The sequence below is a fragment of the Leuresthes tenuis genome, unplaced genomic scaffold (genome assembly GCF_036924035.1).
Source record: "Leuresthes tenuis unplaced genomic scaffold, fLeuTen1.0.hap1 SCAF_1, whole genome shotgun sequence".
NCBI lineage: Eukaryota > Metazoa > Chordata > Actinopteri > Atheriniformes > Atherinopsidae > Leuresthes > Leuresthes tenuis.
In genome coordinates, this window is record NW_027325355.1 from 43,841,449 (window position 1) to 43,867,670 (window position 26,222).

Genomic DNA, 26,222 nt, shown 5'->3' on the forward strand with positions numbered 1-26,222 from the left:
CGAAGTGATCTGAGAGTCTCAATTTCAGCTGCAGAGAATAATCACGTCAGGGAAGAAGATGTGCCCACTACAAGTTAGCCTTTCTTGGCAATTATCTGGTTGCATAGAGGAACCGTATGATTCCAGTACCTCTATAATGCACATTTGTCACAGACATTGTTACTTACGGCCACACCACCCTGAATATGCCCAACCTCGTGTGATCTCGGAAGCAAAACAGGGTTGAGCCTGCTTAGTACTTGGATGGGAGACTGCTTCGGAATACCAGGTGCTGTAAGCTTCTTCTCTTCTCTCTACCACCTGCATGTCTTTTGTTGCAACGTCTGATCACCCTGTGACACGTGAAGAAGTTGGTCATCTTCAGCTGCTGCTGCTTTGTTGGAAGACACGAAGTGATCTGAGAGTCTCAGTTTCAGCTGAAGAGAATAATCACGTCAGGGAAGAAGATGTGCCCACTACACATCAGCCGTTCTCATCAATTATCTGGTTACATAGAGGAACCGTATGATTCCTGTACTTATATAATGCACATTTGTCACAGACATTGTTACTTACGGCCACACCACCCTGAATTTACCTGACCTCGTCTGATCTCGGAAGCCAAGCAGTGTTGGGCCTGGTTAGTACTTGGGTGGGAGACCGCTTGGGAATACCAGGTGCTGTAAGCTTTTTCTCTTCTCTCTACCACCTGCATGTGTTTTGTTGCAACGTCTGATCACCCTGTGACACATGAGGAAGTTGGTCATCTTCAGCTGCTGCTGCTTTGTTGGCAGACACGAAGTGATCTGAGAGTCTCAGTTTCAGCTGAAGAGAATGATCACATCAGAGAAGATGATATGCCCACTACACATCAGCCTTTCTCGGCAATTATCTGGTTTCATAGAGGAAGTGTATGATTCCAGTACCTATATAATTCACATTTGTAACAAATATTGTTGCTTACCGCCACACCACCCTGAATAAGCCCCACCTTGTCTTATCCTGGAAGCCAAGCAGGGTTGGGTCTGGTTTGTACTTCAATGGGAGACTGCTTGGGAATACCAGGTGCTGTAAGCTTTTTCTCTTCTCTCTACCACCTGCATGTCTTTTGTTGCAACATCTGATCACCCTGTGACACATGAGGAAGTTTGTCATCTTCAGCTTCTGCTACTTTGTTGGCAGACACGAAGTGATCTGAGAGTCTCAGTTTCAACTGAAGAGAATAATCACGTCAGGGAAGAAGATGTGCCCACTACACATAAGCCTTTCTCTGCAATTATCTGGTTACATAGAGGAACCGTATGATTCCAGTACCTATATAATGCACATTTGTCACAGACATTGTCGCTTACGGCCACACCACCCTGAACATGCCTGACCTCGTCTGATCTCGGAAGCCAAGCACGGTTGGCCTGGTTAGTACTTGGGTGGGAGACTGCTTGGGAATACCAGGTGCTGTAAGCTTTATCTCTTCTCTGGACCACCTGAATGTCTTTTGTTGCAACGTCTGATCACCCTGTGACACATGAGGAAGTTGGTCATCTTCAGCTTCTGCTGCTTTGTTGGCAGACACGAAGTGATCTGAGAGTCTCAGTTTCAGCTGCAGAGAATAATCACGTCAGGGAAGAAGATGTTTCCACTACACATAAGCCTTTCTCTGCAATTATCTGGTTACATAGAGGAACCGTATGATTCCAGTACCTATATAATGCACATTTGTCACAGAGATTGTCGCTTACGGCCACACCACCCTGAATATAATATGCCCGACCTCGTCCGATCTCGGAAGCCAAGCGGGGTTGTGCCTGGTTAGTACTTGGGTGGGAGACTGCTTGGGAATACCAGGTGCTGTAAGCTTTTTCTCTTTTCTCTACCACCTGCATGTCTTTTGTTGCAACGTCTGATCACCCTGTGACACATGAGGAAGGTGGTCATCTTCAGCTGCTGCTGCTTTGTTGTCAGACACGAAGTGATCTGAGAGTCTCAGTTTCAGCTGCAGAGAATAATCACATCAGGGAAGAAGATGTGCCCACTACAAGTCAGCCTTTCTCGGCAATTATCTGGTTACATAGAGGAACCGTATGATTCCAGTACCTATATAATGCACATTTGTCACAGACCATGTTGCTTACGGCCACACCACCCTGAACATGCCCGACCTCGTCTGATCTCGGAAGCCAAGGAGGGTTGGGCCTGGTTAGTACTTAAATGGGAGACCGCTTGGGAATACCAGGAGCTGTAAGCTTTTTGTCTTCTCTCGACCACCTGCATGTCTTTTGTTGCAACGTCTGATCCCCCTGTGACACATGAGGAAGTTGGTCATCTTCAGCTGCTGCTGCTTTGTTGGCAGACACGAAGTGATCTGAGAGTCTCAGTTTCAGCTGCAGAGAATAATCACATCAGGGAAGAAGATGTGCCCATAACAAGTCAGCCTTTCTCATCAATTATCTGGTTACATAGAGGAATTGTATGATTCCAGTACCTATATAATGCACATTTGTCACAGAAATTGTTCCATACGGCCACACCACCCTGAATAAGCCCGACCTCGTCTGATCTCGGAAGCCAAGGAGGGTTGGGCCTGGTTAGTACTTTAATGGGAGACTGCTTGGGAATACCAGGTGCTGTAAGCATATTCTCTTCTCTCTACAACCTGCATGTCTTTTGTTGCAACGTCTGATCACCCTGTGACACATGAGAAAGTTGGCCATCTTCAGCTGCTGCTGCTTTGTTGGAAGACACGAAGTGATCTGAGAGTCTCAGTTTCAGCTGAAGAGAATAATCACGTCAGGGAAGAAGATGTGCCAACTACACATCAGCCTTTCTCAGCAATTATCTGGTTACATAGAGGAACCGTATGATTCCTGTACTTATATAATGCACATTTGTCAGACACATTGATGCTTACGGCCACACCACCCGGAACATGCCTGACCTCGTCTGATCTCGGAAGCCAAGCAGGGTTGGACCTGGTTAGTACTTGGATGGGAGACCGCTTGGGAATACCAGGTGCTGTAAGCTTCTTCTCTACTCTCTACCACCTGCATGTATTTTGTTGCAAGGTCTGATCGCCCTGTGACACATGAGGAAGTTGGTCATCTTCAGCTTCTGCTGCTTTGTTGGCAGACACAAAGTGATCTGAGAGTCTCACTTTCAGCTCAAGAGAATAATCACGTCAGGGAAGAAGATGTGCCCACTACTTATCAGCTTTTCTCGGCAATTATCTGGTTACATAGAGGAACTGTATGATTCCAGTACCTATATAATGCACATTTGTCACAGTTATGGTTGCTTACGGCCACACCACCCTGAACATGCCCGACCTCGTCTGATCTCGGAAGCCAAGGAGGGTTGGGCCTGGTTAGTACTTAAATGGGAGACGGCTTGGGAATACCAGGTGCTGTAAGCTTTTTCTCTTCTCTCTACCACCTGCATGTCTTTTGTTGCAACGTCTGATCACCCTGTGACACATGAGGAAGTTGGTCATCTTCAGCTGCTGCTGCTTTGTTGGCAGACACAAAGTGATCTGAGAGTCTCAGTTTCAGCTGCAGAGAATAATCACATCAGGGAAGAAGATGTGCCCACTACAAGTCAGCCTTTCTCGGCAATTATCTGGTTACATAGAGGAACTGTATGATTCCAGTACCTATATAATGCACATTTGTCACAGACCATGTTGCTTACGGCCACACCACCCTGAACATGCCCGATCTCGTCTGATCTCGGAAGCCAAGGAGGGTTGGGCTTGGTTAGTACTTAAATGGGAGACCGCTTGGGAATACCAGGTGCTGTAAGCTTTATCTCTTCTCTGGACCACCTGAATGTCTTTTGTGGCAACGTCTGATCCTCCTGTGACACATGAGGAAGTTGGTCATCTTCAGCTGCTGCTGCTTCTTTGTTGGCAGACACGAAGTGATCTGATAGTCTCAATTTCAGCTGCAGAGAATAATCACATCAGGGAAGAAGATGTGCCCATAACAAGTCAGCCTTTCTCATCAATTATCTGGTTACATAGAGGAACCGTATGATTCCAGTACCTATATAATGCACATTTGTCACAGAAATTGTTCCTTACGGCCACACCACCCTGAACATGCCCGACCTCGTCTGATCTCGGAAGCCAAGCAGGGTTGAGCCTCCTTAGTACTTGGATGGGAGACTGCTTTGGAATACCAGGTGCCGTAAGCGTTTTCTCTTCTCTCTACAACCTGCATGTCTTTTGTTGCAACGTCTGATCACCCTGTGACACATGAGGAAGTTGGTCATCTTCAGCTGCTGCTGCTTTGTTGGCTGACACGAAGTGATCTGAGAGTCTCAGTTTCAGTTGCAGAGAATGATCACATCAGAGAAGATGATATGCCCGCTACACATCAGCCTTTCTCTGCAATTATCTGGGTGCATAGAGGAACTGTATGATTCCAGTACCTTTATAATGCACATTTGTCAAAGTTATGGTTAATTATGGCCACACCACCCTGAAAATGCCTGACCACGTCTGATCTCGGAAGCCAAGCAGGTTTTGGCCTGGTTAGTACTTGGATGGTAGACTCTCTGGGAATACCAGGTGCTGTAAGCTTTTTCTCTTCTCTCTACCACCTGCATGTCTTTTGTTGCAACGTCTGATCACCCTGTGACACATGAGGAAGTTGGTTATCTTCAGCTACTGCTGCTTTGTTGGCAGACACAAAGTGATCTGAGAGTCTCAGTTTCAGCTGCAGAGAATAATCACGTCAGGGAAGAAGATGTTACCACTACACATCAGCCTTTCTCGGAAATGATCTGGTTGCATAGAGGAACCGTATGATTCCAGTACCTATATAATGCACATTTGTCAGAGACATTGTTGCTTACGGCCACACCACCCTGAACATGCCCGACCTCGTCTGATCTCGGAAGCCAAGGAGGGTTGGGCGTGGTTAGTATTTGGATGGAAGACCTCTTGGGAATACCAGGTGCTGTAAGCTTTTTCTCTTCTCTCGACCACCTGCATGTCTTTTGTTGCAACGTCTGATCACCCTGTGACACATGAGAAAGGTGGTCATTTTCAGCTGCTGCTGCTTTGTTGGCAGACACGAAGTGATCTGAGAGTCTCAGTTTCAGCTGCAGAGAATGATCACATGAGGGAAGAAGATTTGCCCACTACAAGTCTGCCTTTCTCGGCAATTATCTGGTTACATAGAGGAACCGTATGATTCCAGTACCTATATAATGCACATTTGTCACAGACATTGTTGCTTACGGCCACACCACCCTGAACATGCCCGACCTCGTCTGATCTCGGTAGCCAAGGAGGGTTGGGCCTGGTTAGTACTTAAATGGGAGACCGCTTGGGAATACCAGGAGCTGTAAGCTTTTTGTCTTCTCTCGACCACCTGCATGTCTTTTGTTGCAACGTCTGATCACCCTGTGACACATGAGGAAGTTGGTCATCTTCAGCTGCTGCTGCTGCTTTGTTGGCAGACACAAAGTGATCTGAGAGTCTCAGTTTCAGCTGAAGAGAATGATCACATCAGAGAAGATGATATGCCCACTACACATCAGCCTTTCTCGGCAATTATCTGGTTTCATAGAGGAAGTGTATGATTCCAGTACCTATATAATTCACATTTGTAACAAATATTGTTGCTTACCGCCACACCACCCTGAATAAGCCCCACCTTGTCTTATCCTGGAAGCCAAGCAGGGTTGGGTTGGGTCTGGTTCGTACTTCAATGGGAGACTGCTTGGGAATACCAGGTGCTGTAAGCTTTTTCTCTTCTCTGGACCACCTGAATGTCTTTTGTTGCAACGTCTGACCACCCTGTGACACATGAGGAAGTTGGTCATCTTCAGCTGCTGCTGCTTTGTTGGCAGACATGAAGTGATCTGAGAGTCTCAGTTTCAGTTGCAGAGAATGATCACATCAGAGAAGATGATTTACCCCCTACACATCAGCCTTTCTCGGCAATTATCTGGTTGCATAGAGGAACCGTATGATTCCAGTACCTATATAATGCACATTTGTCAGAGACATTGCTGCTTACGGTCACACCACCCGGAACATGCCTGACCTTGTCTGATCTCGGAAGCCAAGCAGGGTTGGGCCTGGTTAGTTCTTGGATGGGAGACCACTTGGGAATACCAGGTGCTGTAAGCTTGTTCTCTACTCTCTACCACCTTCATGTCTTTTGTGGCAACGTCTGATCCTCCTGTGACACATGAGGAAGTTGGTCATCTTCAGCTGCTGCTGCTTCTTTGTTGGCATACACGAAGTGATCTGAGAGTCTCAATTTCAGCTGCAGAGAATAATCACATCAGGGAAGAAGATGTGCCCACTACAAGTCAGCCTTTCTCGGCAATTATCTGGTTACATAGAGGAAGTGTATGATTCCAGTACCTATATAATGCACATTTGTCACAGATATTGTTGCTTACGGCCACACCACCCTGAATAAGCCCGACCTCGTCTGATCTTGGAAGTCAAGCAGGTTTGGGCCTGGTTAGTACTTGGATGGGAGACTGCTTGGGAATACCAGGTGCTGTAAGCTTTTTCCCTTCTCTCTACCACCTGCATGTCTTTTGTTGCAACGTCTGATCACCCTGTGACACATGAGGAAGTTGGTCATCTTCAGCTGCTGCTGCTTTGTTGGCAGACACAAAGTGATCTGAGAGTCTTTTTTTCAGCTGGAGAGAATTATCACGTCAGGGAAGAAGATGTGCCCACTACATATCAGCCTTTCTCGGCAATTATCTGGTTACATAGAGGAAGTGTATGATTCCATTGCCTATATAATGCACATTTGTCACGGAGATTGTTACTTACGGCCAAACCACCCTGAATATGTCTGACCTTGTCTGATCTCGGAAGCCAAGGAGGGCTGGGCCTGGTTAGTACTTTGATGGAACACCGCTTGGGAATACCAGGTGCTGTAAGCTTTTTCTCTTCTCTCTACCACCTACATGTCTTTTGTTGCAATGTCTGATCGCCCTGTGACACATGAGGAAGTTGGTCATCTTCAGCTGCTGCTGCTTTGTTAGCAGACACGAAGTGATCTGAGAGTCTCAGTTTCAGCTACAGAGAATAATCACATCAAGGAAGAAGATGTGCCCACAACAAGTTAGCCTTTCTCTGCAATTATCTGGTTACATAGAGGAACTGTATTATTCCAGTACCTATATAATGCACATTTTTCACAGACATTGTTACTTACGGCCACACCACCCTGAATATGCCCAACCTCGACTGATCTCGGAAGCCAAGGAGGGCTGGGCCTGGTTAGTACTTGAATGGGAGACCCCTTGGGAATGTCAGGTGCTGTAAGCTTTTTCTCTTCTCTCTACCACCTGCATGTATTTTGTTGCAAGGTCTGATCGCCCTGTGACACATGAGGAAGTTGGTCATCTTCAGCTGCTGCTGCTTTGTTGGCAGACACGAAGTGATCTGAGAGTCTCATTTTCAGCTGGAGAGAATAATCACGTCAGGGAAGAAGATGTGCCCACTATTTATCAGCCTTTCTCTGCAATTATCTGGTTATATAGAGGAAACGTATGATTCCAGTACCTATACAATTTACATTTGTCACAGACATTGTTGCTTACGGCCACACCACCCTGAATATGTCTGACCTTGTCTGATCTCGGAAGCCAAGGAGGGCTGGGCCTGCTTAGTACTTTGATGGGACACCGCTTGGGAATACCAGGTGCTGTAAGCTTTTTCTCTTCTCTCTACCACCTACATGTCTTTTGTTGCAATGTCTGATCGCCCTGTGACACATGAGGAAGTTGGTCATCTTCAGCTGCTGCTGCTTTGTTAGCACACACGAAGTGATCTGAGAGTCTCAGTTTCAGCTGAAGAGAATAATCACGTCAGGGAAGAAGATGTGCCCACTACACATCAGCCTTTCTCATCAATTATCTGGTTACATAGAGGAACCGTATGATTCCTGTACTTATATAATGCACATTTGTCACAGACATTGTTACTTACGGCCACACCACCCTGAATTTGTCTGATCTCGGAAGCCAAGCAGTGTTGGGCCTGGTTAGTACTTGGGTGGGAGACCGCTTGGGAATACCAGGCGCTGTAAGCTTTTTCTCTTCTCTCTACCACCTGCATGTGTTTTGTTGCAACGTCTGATCACCCTGTGACACATGAGGAAGTTGGTCATCTTCAGCTGCTGCTACTGCTTTGTTGGCAGACACGAAGTGATCTGAGAGTCTCAGTTTCAGCTGAAGAGAATGATCACATCAGAGAAGATGATATGCCCACTACACATCAGCCTTTCTCGGCAATTATCTGGTTTCATAGAGGAAGTATATGATTCCAGTACCTATATAATTCACATTTGTAACAAATATTGTTGCTTACCGCCACACCACCCTGAATAAGCCCCACCTTGTCTTATCCTGGAAGCCAAGCAGGGTTGGGTTGGGTCTGGTTCGTACTTCAATGGGAGACTGCTTGGGAATACCAGGTGCTGTAAGCTTCTTCTCTACTCTCTACCACCTTCATGTCTTTTGTGGCAACGTCTGATCCTCCTGTGACACATGAGGAAGTTGGTCATCTTCAGCTGCTGCTGCTTCTTTGTTGGCAGACACGAAGTGATCTGAGAGTCTCAGTTTCAGCTGCAGAGAATAATCACATCAGGGAAGAAGATGTGCCCACTACAAGTCAGCCTTTCTCGGCAATTATCTGGTTACATAGAGGAAGTGTATGATTCCAGTACCTATATAATGCACATTTGTCACAGATATTGTTGCTTACGGCCACACCACCCTGAATAAGCCCGACCTCGTCTGATCTTGGAAGTCAAGCAGGTTTGGGCCTGGTTAGTACTTGGATGGGAGACTGCTTGGGAATACCAGGTGCTGTAAGCTTTTTCTCTTCTCTCTACCACCTGCATGTCTTTTGTTGCAACGTCTGATCACCCTGTGACACATGAGGAAGTTGGTCATCTTCAGCTGCTGCTGCTTTGTTGGCAGACACAAAGTGATCTGAGAGTCTCATTTTCAGCTGGAGAGAATTATCACGTCAAGGAAGAAGATGTGCCCACTACATATCAGCCTTTCTCGGCAATTATCTGGTTACATAGAGGAAGTGTATGATTCCATTGCCTATATAATGCACATTTGTCACGGAGATTGTTACTTACGGCCAAACCACCCTGAATATGTCTGACCTTGTCTGATCTTGGAAGCCAAGGAGGGCTGGGCCTGGTTAGTACTTTGATGGGACACCGCTTGGGAATACCAGGTGCTGTAAGCTTTTTCTCTACCACCTACATGTCTTTTGTTGTAATGTCTGATCGCCCTGTGACACATGAGGAAGTTGGTCATCTTCAGCTGCTGCTGCTTTGTTAGCAGACACGAAGTGATCTGAGAGTCTCAGTTTCAGCTGCAGAGAATAATCACATCAAGGAAGAAGATGTGCCCACAACAAGTTAGCCTTTCTCTGCAATTATCTGGTTACATAGAGGAACTGTATTATTCCAGTACCTATATAATGCACATTTTTCACAGACATTGTTACTTACGGCCACACCACCCTGAATATGCCCGACCTCGACTGATCTCGGAAGCCAAGGAAGGCTGGGCCTGGTTAGTACTTGAATGGGAGACCCCTTGGGAATGCCAGGTGCTGTAAGCTTTTTCTCTTCTCTCTACCACCTGCATGTATTTTGTTGCAAGGTCTGATCGCCCTGTGACACATAAGGAAGTTGGTCATCTTCAGCTGCTGCTGCTTTGTTGGCAGACACGAAGTGATCTGAGAGTCTCATTTTCAGCTGGAGAGAATAATCACGTCAGGGAAGAAGATGTGCCCACTATTTATCAGCCTTTCTCTGCAATTATCTGGTTATATAGAGGAAACGTATGATTCCAGTACCTATACAATTTACATTTGTCACAGACATTGTTGCTTACGGCCACACCACCCTGAATAAGCCCGACCTCGTCTGATCTCGGAAGCCAAGCAGGGTTGTGCCTGGTTAGTACTTGGATGGGAGACCCCTTGGGATTATCAGGTGCTGTAAGCTTTTTCTCTTCTCTCAACCACCTGCATGTCTTTTGTTGCAACGTCTGATCACCCTGTGACACATGAGGAAGTTGGTCATCTTCAGTTTCTGCTGCTTTGTTGGCAGACACGAAGTGATCTTAGAGTCTCATTTTCAGCTGGAGAAAATTATCACGTCAGGGAACAAGATGTGCCCACTACATATCAGCCTTTCTTGGCAATTATCTGGTTGCATAGAGGAACCGTATGATTCCAGTACCTATATAATGCACATTTGTCACAGACATTGTTACTTACGGCCACACCACCCTGAATATGCCCAACCTCGTCTGATCTCAGAACCCAAGCAGGGTTGGGCCTGATTAGTACTTGAATGGGAGACTGCTTGGGAATACCAGGTGCTGTAAGCTTTTTCTCTTCTCTCTACCACCTGCATGTCTTTTGTTGCAATGTCTGATCGCCCTGTGACACATGAGGAAGTTGGTCATCTTCAGCTGCTGCTGCTTTGTTGGCAGACACGAAGTGATATGAGAGTCTCAGTTTCAGCTGGAGAGAATAATCACATCAGGGAAGATGTTTCCACTACTTATCAGCCTTTCTTGGCAATTATCTGGTTGCATAGAGGAACCGTATGATTCCAGTACCTATACAGTTTATATTTGTCACAGACATTGTTGCTTACGGCCACACCACCCTGAATATGCCCGACCTCGTCTGATCTCAGAACCCAAGCAGGGTTGGGCCTGATTAGTACTTGAATGGGAGACTGCTTGGGAATACCAGGTGCTGTAAGCTTTTTCTCTTCTCTCAACCACCTGCATGTCTTTTGTTGCAACGCCTGATCACCCTGTGACACATTAGGAAGTTGGTCATCTTCAGCTGCTGCTGCTTTGTTGGCAGACACAAAGTGATCTTAGAGTCTCATTTTCAACTGGAGAAAATTATCACGTCAGGGAACAAGATGTGCCCACTACATATCAGCCTTTTTCGGCAATTATCTTGTTACATAGAGGAACCATATGATTCCATTGCCTATATAATGCACATTTGTCACAGAGATTGTTGCTTACGGCCAAACCACCCTGAATATGTCTGACCTCGTCTGATCTCAGAAGCCAAGGAGGGTTGGGCCTGGTTAGTACTTTGATGAGAGACCGCTTGGGATTACGAGGTGCTGTAAGCTTTTTCTCTTCTCTCTACCACCTGCATGTCTTTTGTTGCAACGTCTGATCGCCCTGTGACACATGAGGAAGTTGGTCATCTTCAGCTGCTGCTGCTTTGTTGGCAGACACAAAGTGATCTGAGAGTCTCAGTTTCAGCTGAAGAGAATAATCACATCAGGGAAGAAGATGTGCCCACTACATATCAGCCTTTCTCGGCAATTATCTGGTTACATAGAGGAAGTGTATGATTCCATTGCCTATATAATGCACATTTGTCACGGAGATTGTTACTTACGGCCAAACCACCCTGAATATGTCTGACCTTGTCTGATCTTGGAAGCCAAGGAGGGCTGGGCCTGGTTAGTACTTTGATGGGACACCGCTTGGGAATACCAGGTGCTGTAAGCTTTTTCTCTACCACCTACATGTCTTTTGTTGTAATGTCTGATCGCCCTGTGACACATGAGGAAGTTGGTCATCTTCAGCTGCTGCTGCTTTGTTAGCAGACACGAAGTGATCTGAGAGTCTCAGTTTCAGCTGCAGAGAATAATCACATCAAGGAAGAAGATGTGCCCACAACAAGTTAGCCTTTCTCTGCAATTATCTGGTTACATAGAGGAACTGTATTATTCCAGTACCTATATAATGCACATTTTTCACAGACATTGTTACTTACGGCCACACCACCCTGAATATGCCCGACCTCGACTGATCTCGGAAGCCAAGGAGGGCTGGGCCTGGTTAGTACTTGAATGGGAGACCCCTTGGGAATGCCAGGTGCTGTAAGCTTTTTCTCTTCTCTCTACCACCTGCATGTATTTTGTTGCAAGGTCTGATCGCCCTGTGACACATAAGGAAGTTGGTCATCTTCAGCTGCTGCTGCTTTGTTGGCAGACACGAAGTGATCTGAGAGTCTCATTTTCAGCTGGAGAGAATAATCACGTCAGGGAAGAAGATGTGCCCACTATTTATCAGCCTTTCTCTGCAATTATCTGGTTATATAGAGGAAACGTATGATTCCAGTACCTATACAATTTACATTTGTCACAGACATTGTTGCTTACGGCCACACCACCCTGAATAAGCCCGACCTCGTCTGATCTCGGAAGCCAAGCAGGGTTGTGCCTGGTTAGTACTTGGATGGGAGACCGCTTGGGATTATCAGGTGCTGTAAGCTTTTTCTCTTCTCTCAACCACCTGCATGTCTTTTGTTGCAACGTCTGATCACCCTGTGACACATGAGGAAGTTGGTCATCTTCAGTTTCTGCTGCTTTGTTGGCAGACACGAAGTGATCTTAGAGTCTCATTTTCAGCTGGAGAAAATTATCACGTCAGGGAACAAGATGTGCCCACTACATATCAGCCTTTCTTGGCAATTATCTGGTTGCATAGAGGAACCGTATGATTCCAGTACCTATATAATGCACATTTGTCACAGACATTGTTACTTACGGCCACACCACCCTGAATATGCCCAACCTCGTCTGATCTCAGAACCCAAGCAGGGTTGGGCCTGATTAGTACTTGAATGGGAGACTGCTTGGGAATACCAGGTGCTGTAAGCTTTTTCTCTTCTCTCTACCACCTGCATGTCTTTTGTTGCAATGTCTGATCGCCCTGTGACACATGAGGAAGTTGGTCATCTTCAGCTGCTGCTGCTTTGTTGGCAGACACGAAGTGATATGAGAGTCTCAGTTTCAGCTGGAGAGAATAATCACATCAGGGAAGATGTTTCCACTACTGATCAGCCTTTCTTGGCAATTATCTGGTTGCATAGAGGAACCGTATGATTCCAGTACCTATACAGTTTATATTTGTCACAGACATTGTTGCTTACGGCCACACCACCCTGAATATGCCCGACCTCGTCTGATCTTGGAAGCCAAGCAGGGTTGGGCCTGGTTAGTACTTGGATGGGAGACCGCTTGGGAATACCAGGTGCTGTAAGCTTTTTCTCTTCTCTCAACCACCTGCATGTCTTTTGTTGCAACGCCTGATCACCCTGTGACACATTAGGAAGTTGGTCATCTTCAGCTGCTGCTGCTTTGTTGGCAGACACGAAGTGATCTTAGAGTCTCATTTTCAGCTGGAGAAAATTATCACGTCAGGGAACAAGATGTGCCCACTACATATCAGCCTTTTTCGGCAATTATCTTGTTACATAGAGGAACCATATGATTCCATTGCCTATATAATGCACATTTGTCACAGAGATTGTTGCTTACGGCCAAACCACCCTGAATATGTCTGACCTCGTCTGATCTCAGAAGCCAAGGAGGGTTGGGCCTGGTTAGTACTTTGATGAGAGACCGCTTGGGATTACGAGGTGCTGTAAGCTTTTTCTCTTCTCTCTACCACCTGCATGTCTTTTGTTGCAACGTCTGATCGCCCTGTGACACATGAGGAAGTTGGTCATCTTCAGCTGCTGCTGCTTTGTTGGCAGACACAAAGTGATCTGAGAGTCTCAGTTTCAGCTGAAGAGAATAATCACATCAGGGAAGAAGATGTGCCCACTACATATCAGCCTTTCTCGGCAATTATCTGGTTACATAGAGGAAGTGTATGATTCCATTGCCTATATAATGCACATTTGTCAATGAGATTGTTACTTACGGCCAAACCACCCTGAATATGTCTGATCTTGGAAGCCAAGGAGGGCTGGGCCTGGTTAGTACTTTGATGGGACACCGCTTGGGAATACCAGGTGCTGTAAGCTTTTTCTCTACCACCTACATGTCTTTTGTTGTAATGTCTGATCGCCCTGTGACACATGAGGAAGTTTGTCATCTTCAGCTGCTGCTGCTTTGTTAGCAGACACGAAGTGATCTGAGAGTCTCAGTTTCAGCTGCAGAGAATAATCACATCAAGGAAGAAGATGTGCCCACAACAAGTTAGCCTTTCTCTGCAATTATCTGGTTACATAGAGGAACTGTATTATTCCAGTACCTATATAATGCACATTTTTCACAGACATTGTTACTTACGGCCACACCACCCTGAATATGCCCGACCTCGACTGATCTCGGAAGCCAAGGAGGGCTGGGCCTGGTTAGTACTTGAATGGGAGACCCCTTGGGAATGCCAGGTGCTGTAAGCTTTTTCTCTTCTCTCTACCACCTGCATGTATTTTGTTGCAAGGTCTGATCGCCCTGTGACACATAAGGAAGTTGGTCATCTTCAGCTGCTGCTGCTTTGTTGGCAGACACGAAGTGATCTGAGAGTCTCATTTTCAGCTGGAGAGAATAATCACGTCAGGGAAGAAGATGTGCCCACTATTTATCAGCCTTTCTCTGCAATTATCTGGTTATATAGAGGAAACGTATGATTCCAGTACCTATACAATTTACATTTGTCACAGACATTGTTGCTTACGGCCACACCACCCTGAATAAGCCCGACCTCGTCTGATCTCGGAAGCCAAGCAGGGTTGTGCCTGGTTAGTACTTGGATGGGAGACCGCTTGGGATTATCAGGTGCTGTAAGCTTTTTCTCTTCTCTCAACCACCTGCATGTCTTTTGTTGCAACGTCTGATCACCCTGTGACACATGAGGAAGTTGGTCATCTTCAGTTTCTGCTGCTTTGTTGGCAGACACGAAGTGATCTTAGAGTCTCATTTTCAGCTGGAGAAAATTATCACGTCAGGGAACAAGATGTGCCCACTACATATCAGCCTTTCTTGGCAATTATCTGGTTGCATAGAGGAACCGTATGATTCCAGTACCTATATAATGCACATTTGTCACAGACATTGTTACTTACGGCCACACCACCCTGAATATGCCCAACCTCGTCTGATCTCAGAACCCAAGCAGGGTTGGGCCTGATTAGTACTTGAATGGGAGACTGCTTGGGAATACCAGGTGCTGTAAGCTTTTTCTCTTCTCTCTACCACCTGCATGTCTTTTGTTGCAATGTCTGATCGCCCTGTGACACATGAGGAAGTTGGTCATCTTCAGCTGCTGCTGCTTTGTTGGCAGACACGAAGTGATATGAGAGTCTCAGTTTCAGCTGGAGAGAATAATCACATCAGGGAAGATGTTTCCACTACTGATCAGCCTTTCTTGGCAATTATCTGGTTGCATAGAGGAACCGTATGATTCCAGTACCTATACAGTTTATATTTGTCACAGACATTGTTGCTTACGGCCACACCACCCTGAATATGCCCGACCTCGTCTGATCTTGGAAGCCAAGCAGGGTTGGGCCTGGTTAGTACTTGGATGGGAGACCGCTTGGGAATACCAGGTGCTGTAAGCTTTTTCTCTTCTCTCAACCACCTGCATGTCTTTTGTTGCAACGCCTGATCACCCTGTGACACATTAGGAAGTTGGTCATCTTCAGCTGCTGCTGCTTTGTTGGCAGACACGAAGTGATCTTAGAGTCTCATTTTCAGCTGGAGAAAATTATCACGTCAGGGAACAAGATGTGCCCACTACATATCAGCCTTTTTCGGCAATTATCTTGTTACATAGAGGAACCATATGATTCCATTGCCTATATAATGCACATTTGTCACAGAGATTGTTGCTTACGGCCAAACCACCCTGAATATGTCTGACCTCGTCTGATCTCAGAAGCCAAGGAGGGTTGGGCCTGGTTAGTACTTTGATGAGAGACCGCTTGGGATTACGAGGTGCTGTAAGCTTTTTCTCTTCTCTCTACCACCTGCATGTCTTTTGTTGCAACGTCTGATCGCCCTGTGACACATGAGGAAGTTGGTCATCTTCAGCTGCTGCTGCTTTGTTGGCAGACACGAAGTGATCTTAGAGTCTCAGTTTCAGCTGCAGAGAATAATCACATCAGGGAAGAAGATGTGCCCACTACAAGTTAGCCTTTCTTGGCAATTATCTGGTTGCATAGAGGAACCGTATGATTCCAGTACCTATATAATGCACATTTGTCACAGACATTGTTACTTACGGCCACACCACCCTGAATATGCCCGACCTCGTCTGATCTCAGAACCCAAGCAGGGTTGGGCCTTGTTAGTACTTGAATGGGAGACTGCTTGGGAATACCAGGTGCTGTAAGCTTTTTCTCTTCTCTCTACCACCTGCATGTCTTTTGTTGCAATGTCTGATCGCCCTGTGACACATGAGGAAGTTGGTCATCTTCAGCTGCTGCTGCTTTGTTGGCAGACACGAAGTGATATGAGAGTCTCAGTTTCAGCTGGAGAGAATAATCACGACAGGGAAGATGTTTCCACTACTTATCAGCCTTTCTTGGCAATTATCTGGTTGCATAGAGGAACCGTATGATTCCAGTACCTATACAGTTTATATTTGTCACAGACATTGTTGCTTACGGCCACACCACCCTGAATATGCCCGACCTCGTCTGATCTTGGAAACCAAGCAGGGTTGGGCCTGGTTAGTACTTGGATGGGAGACTGCTTGGGAATACCAGGTGCTGTAAGCTTTTTCTCTTCTCTCAACCACCTGCATGTCTTTTGTTGCAACGTCTGATCACCCTGTGACACATGAGGAAGTTGGTCATCTTCAGCTGCTGCTGCTTTGTTGGCAGACACGAAGTGATCTTAGAGTCTCATTTTCAAATGGAGAAAATTATCACGTCAGGGAACAAGATGTGCCCACTACATATCAGCCTTTCTCGGCAATTATCTTGTTACATAGAGGAACCATATGATTCCATTGCCTATATAATGCACATTTGTCACAGAGATTGTTGCTTACGGCCAAACCACCCTGAATATGTCTGACCTCGTCTGCTCTCAGAAGCCAAGGAGGGTTCGGCCTGGTTAGTACTTGGGTGGGAGACTGCTTGGGAATACCAGGTGCTGTAAGCTTTATCTCTTCTCTGGACCACCTGAATGTCTTTTGTTGCAACGTCTGATCACCCTGTGACACATGAGGAAGTTTGTCATCTTCAGCAGCTGCTGCTGCTTTGTTGGCAGACACGAAGTGATCTGAGAGTCTCAGTTTCAACTGAAGAGAATAATAACGTCAGGGAAGAAGATGTGCCCACTACACATCAGCCTTTCTCGGCAATTATCTGGTTACATAGAGGAACTGTATGATTCCAGTACCTATATAATGCACATTTGTCACAGACATTGTTGCTTACGGCCACACCACCCTCAATATGCCTGACCTCGTCTGATCTCGGAAGCCAAGCACGGTTGGCCTGGTTAGTACTTGGGTGGGAGACTGCTTGGGAATACCAGGTGCTGTAAGCTTTATCTCTTCTCTGGACCACCTGAATGTCTTTTGTTGCAACGTCTGATCACCCTGTGACACATGAGGAAGTTGGTCATCTTCAGCTTCTGCTGCTTTGTTGGCAGACACGAAGTGATCTGAGAGTCTCAGTTTCAGCTGCAGAGAATAATCACGTCAGGGAAGAAGATGTGCCCACTACACATAAGCCTTTCTCTGCAATTATCTGGTTACATAGAGGAACCATATGATTCCAGTACCTATATAATGCACATTTGTCACAGACATTGTCGCTTACGGCCACACCACCCTGAACATGCCTGACCTCGTCTGATCTCGGAAGCCAAGCAAGGTTGGCCTGGTTAGTACTTGGGTGGGAGAGTGCTTGGGAATACCAGGTGCTGTAAGCTTTATCTCTTCTCTGGACCACCTAAATGTCTTTTGTTGCAACGTCTGATCACCCTGTGACACATGAGGAAGTTGATCATCTTCAGCTGCTGCTGCTTTGTTGGCAGACACGAAGTGATCTGAGAGTCTCAGTTTCAGCTGCAGAGAATAATCACGTCAGGGAAGAAGATGTGCCCACTACACATAAGCCTTTCTCTGCAATTATCTGGTTACATAGAGGAAGTGTATGATTCCAGTACTTAGCAGCCACCACCCCAAGGCCCCTAAGGGACCCCGCCCCACACCGCAAGACAGCCCCACCTGCAAGCCCCCAAAACTGCCCTCCAAGCCTGACACACAGTCCCCCCCAACAATGACCAACCCGGTCCCCACGACCCGAGAGACCACCAGACGCCCGAAGCCACACAGTTAATCAGCGGGGACCAGAGAGAATGAAATTCAGCCAATTGATGTTTTAAGGAGGCAGACATTGTTCCCATGCTAATATAATCTAAAAGAACATTTCTAAACAGGTTAATACACAGACTGTTTTTCGCTTTCCAGTTCATGAGAATAGTTTTCTTTGCGATACATAACACTGCGAGGACCATGCAAACAAGCAGAGAAAAAACAAACACACAAACAAACAAAAACAAGCACAAGTAGTGGCAATCGCATACAACACAACTGTGCATATAGATGACCTGAGGCGACATGGTAATACATCAACTGCTACTGGACTAATGAATGTGTATTGTGTGTGTGTGTGTGTGTGTGTGTGAGAACATGCAACACCCATGGCACAGGACCTACATGATAACCGTTCTTACTTATGAGTGTATAAGTGTACACGGCCACAATCCACAGCCCCCCCAAGCAATCAGAAACAGGCAGAGAGGCCCACAAGACCCAGGCCACCAGCAGCCCCCACGGAGCACAGAACCCAGGATGCCCACCGCAGGGACAACCACGCATCCACTCAGAAGACAGCAGTGGAAGCCCCCGGACAGAGCCCCCATAAGCATAGGGCAGAGGCGCCCGGGAGCCAGGGGCAACAGCCCACCGACCCCACCAGGCCCCAGCCGCCCAGACATGGGCCGTGCACCGGACCCGGCCCCAGGAGCCCGAGCGCCCCAAAACCCCCCGGCAGAGGCCCCACCCAATACCCGGGAGGGCCAAGCGCCCCAGACAGCCACGCAGTGGGTCAGCGCCTGCCCCAGTGCCCCTGGCCAAGAGCCCTGGCAGTCAAGACGTGCCCACAGGTGGGTGAAGTCGCGAGGAGTGGGGAGAGGCAACGCCGCCCCCCCATTGGGAGAAGCACAGGCAGGCCAGGCGACAGCAAGTCCCAGACCCAGGCCCAATCATCACCACACACACTTTCACGTCCCATACATCCACACATCCACACGTCATCCCTCCCTTGACTCCGCTGGGGTCTAGCACAGTGGGCACACCATGGGGCCAGCAGCCCCCCAGCCACCACAGACCCTGAACCAGCAGAATAATTAATTCCTCCTGGCCACTCCTTCCCGAGCAGCAACCAGGAAGTAGGGGTGTGAGAAGACCCCTCCCCTCACCCTTCTGGCTCTTCAATATTTTCTAATAGTGAGCGATTAAAATTGAGGGGCAGCCAACCTTGTAGAACTGGGAGCGCGGCCCTCTGGGCAGCCTACATACCCAAAGAGCCCCGTCCACCAGATGCCACTCAGTGCAACCACCCCCCAAGACCTAATGTGTGTGTGTGTGTTTGATAAGTAGTGATGTCTAAGGTGTAATTAAAACAGGGGCGGGGAACTGCAGAGTGCAGCCAAGGGGACCACCTACGTGGTCCCATCCACTACACCCCACAGAACACACACGCCCCCCAAAACCCTTCATGTGTGAGTGTGTGCTGTGTACAGGAGCCAAAAGGGAGAGGGTATGGGGATATACACCGGGGGAGCTACTCTCCCCCGGAGAGGGCTGCCAGGGCCTGGCTGCAATAGGCACCCCCGCTACCTGGGACCCAGCACAGGGCAGGAGGGCCTGATGTCCACCAGGCTCGGGGCTTGCAGCGACCATATTCCGGGAGCTACTGTACCCCCAGAAGGTACCCACCCCGCCCAACCCCACTCAACCCAACCCCATCCCACCCCGGAGGACCTCTACAAAAAAACAAACAAACCACCCGGTCACACCAGACGCAGCAGCCCGGGCCTGAGACCCACCATCACCCAGGCCCCCCCCTCAACAGAGGAAAAGCACCCCCCCACCGCACGCCCCAACAGCCTAAAGAAAACAACCACCTGCGGATACCCTGGAGGTCCCAGAGCAACAAGCCTGGCACCAGGACCTGCACCAACCCACCCATACTGTGGCATGTCCAGGGCAACCCAGCCCCCCCGGGCGCAAGGCAGCGCCCAGCCACCAGGGCCCAGGCCCAGCACCACCACCCACGCCAGAGCGGCCCAGCCACCCGGTACAGAGCCAGCAGCCACCACCCCAAGGCCCCTAAGGGACCCCGCCCCACACAGCAAGACATCCCCACCCGCAAGCCCCCAAAACTGCCCTCCAAGCCCGACACACAGTCCCCCCCAGCAATGACCAACCCGGTCCCCACGACCCGAGAGACCACCAGACGCCCAAAGCCACACAGCCCCCCCCAGCACACACCCAACCGCCCAGAGCGACGGGACAGCAACCCACCACCACCACTATGTGATAAAGCTAATCAGCGGGGACCAGAGAGAATGAAATTCAGCCAATTGATGTTTTGAGGAGGCAGACATTGTTTCCATGCTAATATAATCTAAAATAACATTTCTAAACTGCTTAATACACAGACTGTTTTTCGCTTTCCAGGTCATGAGAATAGTTTTCTTTGCGATACATAACACTGCGAGGACCATGCAAACAAGCAGAGAAAAAACAAACACACAAACAAACAAAAACAAGCACAAGTAGTGGCAATCGCATACAACACAACTGTGCATATAGATGACCTGAGGCGACATGGTAATACATCAACTGCTACTGGACTAATGAATGTGTATTGTGTGTGTGTGTGTGAGAACATGCAACACCCATGGCACAGGACCTACATGATAACCGTTCTTACTTATGAGTGTATAAGTGTACACGGCCACAATCCACAGCCCCCCCAAGCAATCAGAAACAGGCAGAGAGGCCCACAAGACCCAGGCCACCAGCAGCCCCCACGGAGCACAGAACCCAGGATACCCACCGCAGGGACAACCACGCATCCACCCAGAAGACAGCAGTGGAAGCCCCCGGACAGAGCCCCCATAAGCATAGGGCAGAGGCGCCCGGGAGCCAGGGGCAACAGCCCACCGACCCCACCAGGCCCCAGCAGCCCAGACATGGGCCGTGCACCGGACCCGGCCCCAGGAGCCCGAGCGCCCCAAAACCCCCCGGCAGAGGCCCCACCCAATACCCGGGAGGGCCAAGCACCCCAGACAGCCATGCAGTGGGTCAGCGCCTGCCTCAGTGCCCCTGGCCAAGAGCCCTGGCAGTCAAGACGTGCCCACAGGTGGGTGAAGTCGCGAGGAGTGGGGAGAGGCAACGCCGCCCCCCCATTGGGAGAAGCACAGGCAGGCCAGGCGACAGCAAGTCCCAGACCCAGGCCCAATCATCACCACACACACTTTCACGTCCCATACATCACCACGTCATCCCTCCCTTGACTCCGCTGGGGTCTAGCACAGTGGGCACACCATGGGGCCAGCAGCCCCCCAGCCACCACAGACCCTGAACCAGCAGAATAATTAATTCCTGCTGGCCACTCCTTCCCGAGCAGCAACCAGGAAGCAGGGGTGTGAGAAGACCCCTCCCCTCACCCTTCTGGCTCTTCAATATTTTCTAATAGTGAGCGATTAAAATTGAGGGGCAGCCAACCTTGTAGAACTGGGAGCGCGGCCCTCTGGGCAGCCTACATACCCAAAGAGCCCCGTCCACCAGATGCCACTCAGTGCAACCACCCCCCAAGACCTAATGTGTGTGTGTGTGTTTGATAAGTAGTGATGTCTAAGGTGTAATTAAAACAGGGGCGGGGAACTGCAGAGTGCAGCCAAGGGGACCACCTACGTGGCCCCATCCACTACACCCCACAGAACACACACGCCCCCCAAAACCCTTCATGTGTGAGTGTGTGCTGTGTACAGGAGCCAAAAGGGAGAGGGTATGAAGGCAGCCAGGGACTGGCTGCAATAGGCACCCCCGCTACCTGGGACCCAGCACAGGGCAGGAGGGCCTGATGTCCACCAGGCTCGGGGCTTGCAGCGACTATATTCCGGGAGCTACTGTACCCCCAGAAGGTACCCACCCCGCCCAACCCCATCCCACCCCGGAGGACCTCTACAAAAAAACAAACAAACCACCCGGTCACACCAGACGCAGCAGCCCGGGCCTGAGACCCACCATCACCCAGGCACCCCCCTCAACAGGGGAAAAGCACCCCCCCCACCGCACGCCCCAACACCCTAAAGAAAACAACCACCTGCGGACACCCTGGAGGTCCCAGAGCAACAAGCCTGGCACCAGGACCTGCACCAACCCACCCATACTGTGGCATGTCCAGGGCAACCCAGCCCCCCCGGGCGCAAGGCAGCGCCCAGCCACCAGGGCCCAGGCCCAGCACCACCACCCACGCCAGAGCGGCCCAGCCACCCGGTACAGAGCCAGCAGCCACCACCCCAAGGCCCCTAAGGGACCCCGCCCCACACAGCAAGACAGCCCCACCCGCAAGCCCCCAAAACTGCCCTCCAAGCCCGACACACAGTCCCCCCCAGCAATGACCAACCCGGTCCCCACGACCCGAGAGACCACCAGACGCCCAAAGCCACACAGCCCCCCCCCAGCACACACCCAACCGCCCAGAGCGACGGGACAGCAACCCACCACCACCACTATGTGATAAAGCTAATCAGCGGGGACCAGAGAGAATGAAATTCAGCCAATTGATGTTTTGAGGAGGCAGACATTGTTTCCATGCTAATATAATCTAAAATAACATTTCTAAACTGCTTAATACACAGACTGTTTTTCGCTTTCCAGTTCATGAGAATAGTTTTCTTTGCGATACATAACACTGCGAGGACCATGCAAACAAGCAGAGAAAAAACAAACACACAAACAAACAAAAACAAGCACAAGTAGTGGCAATCGCATACAACACAACTGTGCATATAGATGACCTGAGGCGACATGGTAATACATCAACTGCTACTGGACTAATGAATGTGTATTGTGTGTGTGTGTGTGTGTGTGAGAACATGCAACACCCATGGCACAGGACCTACATGATAACCGTTCTTACTTATGAGTGTATAAGTGTACACGGCCACAATCCACAGCCCCCCCAAGCAATCAGAAACAGGCAGAGAGGCCCACAAGACCCAGGCCACCAGCAGCCCCCACGGAGCACAGAACCCAGGATACCCACCGCAGGGACAACCACGCATCCACCCAGAAGACAGCAGTGGAAGCCCCCGGACAGAGCCCCCATAAGCATAGGGCAGAGGCGCCCGGGAGCCAGGGGCAACAGCCCACCGACCCCACCAGGCCCCAGCAGCCCAGACATGGGCCGTGCACCGGACCCGGCCCCAGGAGCCCGAGCGCCCCAAAACCCCCCGGCAGAGGCCCCACCCAATACCCGGGAGGGCCAAGCGCCCCAGACAGCCATGCAGTGGGTCAGCGCCTGCCTCAGTGCCCCTGGCCAAGAGCCCTGGCAGTCAAGACGTGCCCACAGGTGGGTGAAGTCGCGAGGAGTGGGGAGAGGCAACGCCGCCCCCCCATTGGGAGAAGCACAGGCAGGCCAGGCGACAGCAAGTCCCAGACCCAGGCCCAATCATCACCACACACACTTTCACGTCCCATACATCCACACGTCATCCCTCCCTTGACTCCGCTGGGGTCTAGCACAGTGGGCACACCATGGGGCCAGCAGCCCCCCAGCCACCACAGACCCTGAACCAGCAGAATAATTAATTCCTGCTGGCCACTCCTTCCCGAGCAGCAACCAGGAAGCAGGGGTGTGAGAAGACCCCTCCCCTCACCCTTCTGGCTCTTCAATATTTTCTAATAGTGAGCGATTAAAATTGAGGGGCAGCCAACCTTGTAGAACTGGGAGCGCGGCCCTCTGGGCAGCCTACATACCCAAAGAGCCCCGTCCACCAGATGCCACTCAGTGCAACCACCCCCCAAGACCTAATGTGTGTGTGTGTGTTTGATAAGTAGTGATGTCTAAGGTGTAATTAAAACAGGGGCGGGGAACTGCAGAGTGCAGCCAAGGGGACCACCTACGTGGCCCCATCCACTACACCCCACAGAACACACACGCCCCCCAAAACCCTTCATGGGTGAGTGTGTGCTGTGTACAGGAGCCAAAAGGGAGAGGGTATGGGGATATACACCGGGAGAGCTACTCTCCCCCGGAGAGGGCAGCCAGGGACTGGCAGCAATAGGCACCCCCGCTACCTGGGACCCAGCACAGGGCAGGAGGGCCTGATGTCCACCAGGCTCGGGGCTTGCAGCGACCATATTCCGGGAGCTACTGTACCCCCAGAAGGTACCCACCCCGCCCAACCCCACTCAACCCAACCCCATCCCACCCCGGAGGACCTCTACAAAAAAACAAACAAACCACCCGGTCACACCAGACGCAGCAGCCCGGGCCTGAGACCCACCATCACCCAGGCCCCCCCCTCAACAGAGGAAAAGCACCCCCCCACCGCACGCCCCAACACCCTAAAGAAAACAACCACCTGCGGATACCCTGGAGGTCCCAGAGCAACAAGCCTGGCACCAGGACCTGCACCAACCCACCCATACTGTGGCATGTCCAGGGCAACCCAGCCCCCCCGGGCGCAAGGCAGCGCCCAGCCACCAGGGCCCAGGCCCAGCACCACCACCCACGCCAGAGCGGCCCAGCCACCCGGTACAGAGCCAGCAGCCACCACCCCAAGGCCCCTAAGGGACCCCGCCCCACACAGCAAGACATCCCCACCCGCAAGCCCCCAAAACTGCCCTCCAAGCCCGACACACAGTCCCCCCCAGCAATGACCAACCCGGTCCCCACGACCCGAGAGACCACCAGACGCCCAAAGCCACACAGCCCCCCCCAGCACACACCCAACCGCCCAGAGCGACGGGACAGCAACCCACCACCACCACTATGTGATAAAGCTAATCAGCGGGGACCAGAGAGAATGAAATTCAGCCAATTGATGTTTTGAGGAGGCAGACATTGTTTCCATGCTAATATAATCTAAAATAACATTTCTAAACTGCTTAATACACAGACTGTTTTTCGCTTTCCAGGTCATGAGAATAGTTTTCTTTGCGATACATAACACTGCGAGGACCATGCAAACAAGCAGAGAAAAAACAAACACACAAACAAACAAAAACAAGCACAAGTAGTGGCAATCGCATACAACACAACTGTGCATATAGATGACCTGAGGCGACATGGTAATACATCAACTGCTACTGGACTAATGAATGTGTATTGTGTGTGTGTGTGTGTGTGTGAGAACATGCAACACCCATGGCACAGGACCTACATGATAACCGTTCTTACTTATGAGTGTATAAGTGTACACGGCCACAATCCACAGCCCCCCCAAGCAATCAGAAACAGGCAGAGAGGCCCACAAGACCCAGGCCACCAGCAGCCCCCACGGAGCACAGAACCCAGGATACCCACCGCAGGGACAACCACGCATCCACCCAGAAGACAGCAGTGGAAGCCCCCGGACAGAGCCCCCATAAGCATAGGGCAGAGGCGCCCGGGAGCCAGGGGCAACAGCCCACCGACCCCACCAGGCCCCAGCCGCCCAGACATGGGCCGTGCACCGGACCCGGCCCCAGGAGCCCGAGCGCCCCAAAACCCCCCGGCAGAGGCCCCACCCAATACCCGGGAGGGCCAAGCGCCCCAGACAGCCATGCAGTGGGTCAGCGCCTGCCTCAGTGCCCCTGGCCAAGAGCCCTGGCAGTCAAGACGTGCCCACAGGTGGGTGAAGTCGCGAGGAGTGGGGAGAGGCAACGCCGCCCCCCCATTGGGAGAAGCACAGGCAGGCCAGGCGACAGCAAGTCCCAGACCCAGGCCCAATCATCACCACACACACTTTCACGTCCCATACATCCACACGTCATCCCTCCCTTGACTCCGCTGGGGTCTAGCACAGTGGGCACACCATGGGGCCAGCAGCCCCCCAGCCACCACAGACCCTGAACCAGCAGAATAATTAATTCCTCCTGGCCACTCCTTCCCGAGCAGCAACCAGGAAGCAGGGGTGTGAGAAGACCCCTCCCCTCACCCTTCTGGCTCTTCAATATTTTCTAATAGTGAGCGATTAAAATTGAGGGGCAGCCAACCTTGTAGAACTGGGAGCGCGGCCCTCTGGGCAGCCTACATACCCAAAGAGCCCCGTCCACCAGATGCCACTCAGTGCAACCACCCCCCAAGACCTAATGTGTGTGTGTGTGTTTGATAAGTAGTGATGTCTAAGGTGTAATTAAAACAGGGG

The 26,222-nt window shown here is 50.1% G+C and overlaps 5 non-coding genes and 37 pseudogenes across 5 annotated transcripts; all 42 read left to right on the forward strand.

Moving 5' to 3' along the window:
• The first annotated feature begins 161 nt into the window (after positions 1–161).
• On the forward strand, positions 162–280 carry LOC140296328 (5S ribosomal RNA; annotated as a pseudogene).
• A 269-nt stretch (positions 281–549) lies between these two features.
• LOC140299893 (5S ribosomal RNA) lies at positions 550–668 on the forward strand (annotated as a pseudogene).
• A 657-nt stretch (positions 669–1,325) lies between these two features.
• On the forward strand, positions 1,326–1,443 carry LOC140289581 (5S ribosomal RNA; annotated as a pseudogene).
• A 269-nt stretch (positions 1,444–1,712) lies between these two features.
• Positions 1,713–1,836, forward strand: LOC140271197 (5S ribosomal RNA; annotated as a pseudogene).
• Positions 1,837–2,105: 269 nt separating this feature from the next.
• On the forward strand, positions 2,106–2,224 carry LOC140300708 (5S ribosomal RNA; annotated as a pseudogene).
• A 269-nt stretch (positions 2,225–2,493) lies between these two features.
• Positions 2,494–2,612, forward strand: LOC140291399 (5S ribosomal RNA; annotated as a pseudogene).
• Positions 2,613–2,881: 269 nt separating this feature from the next.
• Positions 2,882–3,000, forward strand: LOC140299028 (5S ribosomal RNA). The gene has a single exon (XR_011914616.1). It is a non-coding gene; the product is annotated as a 5S ribosomal RNA (ribosomal RNA).
• A 269-nt stretch (positions 3,001–3,269) lies between these two features.
• Positions 3,270–3,388, forward strand: LOC140312837 (5S ribosomal RNA; annotated as a pseudogene).
• A 269-nt stretch (positions 3,389–3,657) lies between these two features.
• Positions 3,658–3,776, forward strand: LOC140297725 (5S ribosomal RNA). Its single transcript, XR_011913436.1, has one exon. It is a non-coding gene; the product is annotated as a 5S ribosomal RNA (ribosomal RNA).
• A 272-nt stretch (positions 3,777–4,048) lies between these two features.
• LOC140296000 (5S ribosomal RNA) lies at positions 4,049–4,167 on the forward strand (annotated as a pseudogene).
• A 269-nt stretch (positions 4,168–4,436) lies between these two features.
• LOC140296122 (5S ribosomal RNA) lies at positions 4,437–4,555 on the forward strand (annotated as a pseudogene).
• A 269-nt stretch (positions 4,556–4,824) lies between these two features.
• On the forward strand, positions 4,825–4,943 carry LOC140276543 (5S ribosomal RNA; annotated as a pseudogene).
• Positions 4,944–5,212: 269 nt separating this feature from the next.
• LOC140306268 (5S ribosomal RNA) lies at positions 5,213–5,331 on the forward strand (annotated as a pseudogene).
• A 665-nt stretch (positions 5,332–5,996) lies between these two features.
• On the forward strand, positions 5,997–6,115 carry LOC140272584 (5S ribosomal RNA; annotated as a pseudogene).
• Positions 6,116–6,387: 272 nt separating this feature from the next.
• Positions 6,388–6,506, forward strand: LOC140298280 (5S ribosomal RNA; annotated as a pseudogene).
• Positions 6,507–6,775: 269 nt separating this feature from the next.
• Positions 6,776–6,894, forward strand: LOC140295282 (5S ribosomal RNA; annotated as a pseudogene).
• Positions 6,895–7,163: 269 nt separating this feature from the next.
• LOC140293622 (5S ribosomal RNA) lies at positions 7,164–7,282 on the forward strand (annotated as a pseudogene).
• A 269-nt stretch (positions 7,283–7,551) lies between these two features.
• LOC140294075 (5S ribosomal RNA) lies at positions 7,552–7,670 on the forward strand (annotated as a pseudogene).
• A 269-nt stretch (positions 7,671–7,939) lies between these two features.
• LOC140296832 (5S ribosomal RNA) lies at positions 7,940–8,048 on the forward strand (annotated as a pseudogene).
• A 668-nt stretch (positions 8,049–8,716) lies between these two features.
• Positions 8,717–8,835, forward strand: LOC140298291 (5S ribosomal RNA; annotated as a pseudogene).
• A 269-nt stretch (positions 8,836–9,104) lies between these two features.
• Positions 9,105–9,223, forward strand: LOC140295613 (5S ribosomal RNA; annotated as a pseudogene).
• Positions 9,224–9,485: 262 nt separating this feature from the next.
• Positions 9,486–9,604, forward strand: LOC140290680 (5S ribosomal RNA; annotated as a pseudogene).
• Positions 9,605–9,873: 269 nt separating this feature from the next.
• On the forward strand, positions 9,874–9,992 carry LOC140319094 (5S ribosomal RNA; annotated as a pseudogene).
• Positions 9,993–10,261: 269 nt separating this feature from the next.
• Positions 10,262–10,380, forward strand: LOC140292015 (5S ribosomal RNA; annotated as a pseudogene).
• Positions 10,381–10,646: 266 nt separating this feature from the next.
• On the forward strand, positions 10,647–10,765 carry LOC140309156 (5S ribosomal RNA; annotated as a pseudogene).
• Positions 10,766–11,034: 269 nt separating this feature from the next.
• LOC140295361 (5S ribosomal RNA) lies at positions 11,035–11,153 on the forward strand (annotated as a pseudogene).
• A 269-nt stretch (positions 11,154–11,422) lies between these two features.
• LOC140295614 (5S ribosomal RNA) lies at positions 11,423–11,541 on the forward strand (annotated as a pseudogene).
• Positions 11,542–11,803: 262 nt separating this feature from the next.
• Positions 11,804–11,922, forward strand: LOC140272832 (5S ribosomal RNA; annotated as a pseudogene).
• A 269-nt stretch (positions 11,923–12,191) lies between these two features.
• Positions 12,192–12,310, forward strand: LOC140318039 (5S ribosomal RNA; annotated as a pseudogene).
• A 269-nt stretch (positions 12,311–12,579) lies between these two features.
• LOC140292016 (5S ribosomal RNA) lies at positions 12,580–12,698 on the forward strand (annotated as a pseudogene).
• Positions 12,699–12,964: 266 nt separating this feature from the next.
• LOC140274320 (5S ribosomal RNA) lies at positions 12,965–13,083 on the forward strand. The gene has a single exon (XR_011908290.1). It is a non-coding gene; the product is annotated as a 5S ribosomal RNA (ribosomal RNA).
• Positions 13,084–13,352: 269 nt separating this feature from the next.
• On the forward strand, positions 13,353–13,471 carry LOC140295362 (5S ribosomal RNA; annotated as a pseudogene).
• Positions 13,472–14,111: 640 nt separating this feature from the next.
• Positions 14,112–14,230, forward strand: LOC140272836 (5S ribosomal RNA; annotated as a pseudogene).
• Positions 14,231–14,499: 269 nt separating this feature from the next.
• On the forward strand, positions 14,500–14,618 carry LOC140318044 (5S ribosomal RNA; annotated as a pseudogene).
• A 269-nt stretch (positions 14,619–14,887) lies between these two features.
• On the forward strand, positions 14,888–15,006 carry LOC140292017 (5S ribosomal RNA; annotated as a pseudogene).
• Positions 15,007–15,272: 266 nt separating this feature from the next.
• LOC140274453 (5S ribosomal RNA) lies at positions 15,273–15,391 on the forward strand. Its single transcript, XR_011908354.1, has one exon. It is a non-coding gene; the product is annotated as a 5S ribosomal RNA (ribosomal RNA).
• Positions 15,392–15,660: 269 nt separating this feature from the next.
• Positions 15,661–15,779, forward strand: LOC140295363 (5S ribosomal RNA; annotated as a pseudogene).
• A 269-nt stretch (positions 15,780–16,048) lies between these two features.
• Positions 16,049–16,167, forward strand: LOC140291627 (5S ribosomal RNA; annotated as a pseudogene).
• Positions 16,168–16,433: 266 nt separating this feature from the next.
• On the forward strand, positions 16,434–16,552 carry LOC140297522 (5S ribosomal RNA). The gene has a single exon (XR_011913249.1). It is a non-coding gene; the product is annotated as a 5S ribosomal RNA (ribosomal RNA).
• A 269-nt stretch (positions 16,553–16,821) lies between these two features.
• On the forward strand, positions 16,822–16,940 carry LOC140291429 (5S ribosomal RNA; annotated as a pseudogene).
• A 272-nt stretch (positions 16,941–17,212) lies between these two features.
• On the forward strand, positions 17,213–17,330 carry LOC140293469 (5S ribosomal RNA; annotated as a pseudogene).
• A 269-nt stretch (positions 17,331–17,599) lies between these two features.
• LOC140295001 (5S ribosomal RNA) lies at positions 17,600–17,717 on the forward strand (annotated as a pseudogene).
• Positions 17,718–26,222: the final 8,505 nt, after the last annotated feature.